General features: G+C 35.2%; 1 protein-coding gene across 1 annotated transcript in view; it reads left to right on the top strand.

Annotated features, from left to right (window-relative positions):
• Window positions 1–3,506, top strand: part of KCTD8 (potassium channel tetramerization domain containing 8) — an 89,143-nt gene that overhangs the window by 64,452 nt on the left and 21,185 nt on the right. The window lies entirely within an intron of this gene.

The raw sequence follows: 3,506 nt of genomic DNA, 5'->3' as shown, positions 1-3,506 counted from the left end.
CACCCAAAACCAGAAAGGTCCTCTCCAACCTTCCTTTCTCACCAATGCCATTAATGCAAATTGTCAGAACATCATTTTTGAATAAATGAAAACTATTTACTCTGCTTTGCATATAATTAGAGGAGGTCTAGCTTGTGGGAAAGTGGAGCTCTGTGTCAGTTCTCTCCTAGTTTCATCAGATACATTTTTTATTATTGTGATTAGTTTAGGGAAAAAAAAAAAAAGAAAGAAAGAAATTAAAAAAAAGTTTTCAATTGTTATTTTCAGATTTCGCCAGAAAGTGTTTTCTTGTATCCTATTATTCCTATAGTGCCTTTGCCTCTACCAAATATTAACACAAAACCTCTCTTTCTTTTGCTTCTTTGTGCCTTGTGTTTCATACACTTTTTAAAATGTCACATTTTCCTTTTCACACATCTTTTGATAAAGAGCTGAGAATAGTCATAGAAATATAAAATCCCATCATTGATCTCAATCTAAAAATAATTTTAATTTAGACAGATATGTTGTATCCTACTGGCACAACACCGTTCTGTGTTGTGGTAATCCAAGAAATGCTGCTTTTATTACCTCATAGTCGCATACCCTTCGTCTGTTTGCTTTTATGCGTTTAACCAATGCATGTTGCACTTCCTACTCCTCTGCCCTGATTCTGCAAATGAGGCCTCTGAGTCATTTACACTTCATTTTCCATTCATGCCCCGTAGGTTTTAATCCAGTTGATAGTGTGTACAGAAACAGGTACATTGAGCCCTTCTGAACACAGAATGAAGCTACAGCATCTACATGCTGCACACTAATTATTAACAGCTTCTAGAACAAGGCTGTGTGTAAGCAGCCCAGTTTTCCAGTCTAGTGCTTCCCTTCACTCAAAGCTTTCCTAATACTTTTTTTTTTATGATATCAATAAATGAAATTATAATTAAAACATGAGCAGATCAACAGTGCCTTTAGATTTTCAGGTGTAATCTCTTAATCCTGTACTAATATTAGACTTTGGTCATTTTTTTCAAATCCTCTGTTTAACATGTCTGGGCTACTCCTTAATTTGCCCAAAGATTAGCTTTGGTAAACCAACCTGTGAGTGTTTCACGGTAGTCAGCTGATTTTCTTTTCAATTTGTCTTTTGCATGATTTATTGCTTGCTAAGAGAGCCTAATTAATTTTAATGGACTGCTAGTATGCATCTATTGGAATATTGACATTTTATCACCAATTAGCCTCTATTCCTTATCTCATTATGCCGTTAGCTGGCATTTTATTACTTTACCTTATAGGATTAGGAAATGCTTCTTCCTTTGTTTTTCAACATATCTGTTTTTAATTAGGGTGTTGAGTTTTTTTATTTGGAAAACAGGAGCTTTATATATTGAAAGTACGCAGGCCATGAAGATGTATGCTTATATACCAGGAAGGTGTAATCATCTTATACATCCTTCTCTCTTTTTCTCCACCTATATTTTTTTCCAAAATGCATCCCCCAAGTTGACAAATTAAGCTCCATATGTAAGTTTGCATTCAAGCTAGAATTGCCTTCTTTATTCCAAACCATTCTGCCACAAGAAACTTTGAGTCATTTTTATCTATAATATCTTGCTAAACTGCAATGCCCAATTTCTTCATTATGAAACTCTGCTGCAGGACAGTCCCCCACTTCTCATCATGAGTATCTTCAGGCATCAGAAGAGTGACTGTGTAGCATAATCATAATGCAGCATTAAAAGACGTGTGGGGCTGTTATGGGAAGCTTAAGCCTAGGCAGTGGCCTCACAGATACCTCTGTGAGGTATCACAGAGCTGTTGTAGGGTTATTGTCTGGAAAAGAGGTTGTTGGCATTGGGTATAATTGTTCAAAGAAAATTGCTTGCAATTACACATCCTGAACAGTCTCCTTGGCCAGTAGCTGAAGTTGCGTCTATTTACTAGTGTTTATTTATCTGTAGAGCTTTCCTTTGCATAATTCAGACTTGAACTACAATCTGAAGATTGCTCAGTATTTCATTAATAAAGGTCAGAGCATAAAGAAAATCAACACTGAAACGTCTGTTTAGAGTAGTAAAAGTGAGGTTGGGCTACATAAAAATTTGGAAAAGAAACATAAATCCAAATGGATTTCTGCAGCAGTCAAAACAGCACAGATATCAATACAATTAGACTATTTTACATAGTCTACATACGTTACTGATGTCTTACATACATTACTGATGAAATTGTAGAGAATATGAATCCATAGCAAAAATATTCTGTTATTGGTATGAAGTATTTGGTACATATTGGTAGACTTGTTCACCAAGAATATTATTTATGGACTACATGATTATTTGGCACAACAGTTTGTAAAAAAATACAGGATATCAATTGACAGGCTGTACTGTTGTTTACATTAGAAATATATGGTATTTCAGTGATAGAAGGAACTCTGATGTATGATGATGGAACCAAACAAGAATAATAAAACATTTATTAGTGCTTACTCCTTTAAAACAACACTGATTTATACATATATATATATATATACATAAAAATTTTAATAGATTTGGTTAATGGGCTGTGTTGAAAGGTATCTGAGATACAGGCACATTGTTTTCTTTTGTTGTTTCAGGGGGCTATAACCTCTTCCAGAGTTGCACAGAGAACAGATGAGACTAAGCTTAAGATCTTCTGTCCCCATTCATTAAGATTCACCAGAGGATGTCTGTGCCTGTTAACTTTATACAGCCCTTAATTTTACCCCTGTTCCTCTCCCATGAACAGATACTTAGTTTCATTGGTCAGTGCATATTGTATTATACTCAGTTGCTGCTGAGACCTTCAAAAGATAGGAATATGTTAAATTTTGCCCCAGAAAGGTGCACGGTATAGTTCTTTTCAGAGTAAGTGATAACCACTGCAGATGCATTGGAGAATTGTACAGGTTATTAACATAACCTCAGAAGAGTTACCCTATTGAATTAGAAGAAGGGTTTTCATATGAATTTATGAATTTATTTAATAACCTGTAGTACTAATAATTTGATGTTTACTAGACTTCTAACTGGCCCTATGCAGATTTTAGTGATAAAGAGAGATTAGCTTTATGTTAAAAATACCATTACTCTATAGTGTTTTTAGAATAAAGTAATCTGCTTCATAACGTATGTTATTCTCATGATGATTTAACAACTTGTCTTAGATGCATTAGATGTGGAAGCAACAGCAGCAAAGATGGCAGCATAAACATCATGCTCTACTACCTGCCCTTTGCTAAAGAAATTAAAGAGAATGTGGGAGGAAGAAACACTGTGTTGAGAGTGCTGAGACTGACAGCCATGAAAGCGATGAAATCAACAGCGTGCAGAATATGTATTCACCAATTATGATGACAGGGTTTCACTGAAAGGTGGACCCGCTACCATTACACCCAAACCGAGCTGTTAGGGCAGGCTTCTGTTTCCAAGTGATCAAGAGAATCATGTATAGCTTTAAATAGATAATAAAAGTTAGTCGAATCCAGCAGCTCTTCTAAT

This window comes from Anser cygnoides, chromosome 4 (assembly GCF_040182565.1).
Source record: "Anser cygnoides isolate HZ-2024a breed goose chromosome 4, Taihu_goose_T2T_genome, whole genome shotgun sequence".
Taxonomy (NCBI): Eukaryota; Metazoa; Chordata; class Aves; order Anseriformes; family Anatidae; genus Anser; species Anser cygnoides.
This window is presented reverse-complemented; position numbering and strand designations above follow the sequence as displayed.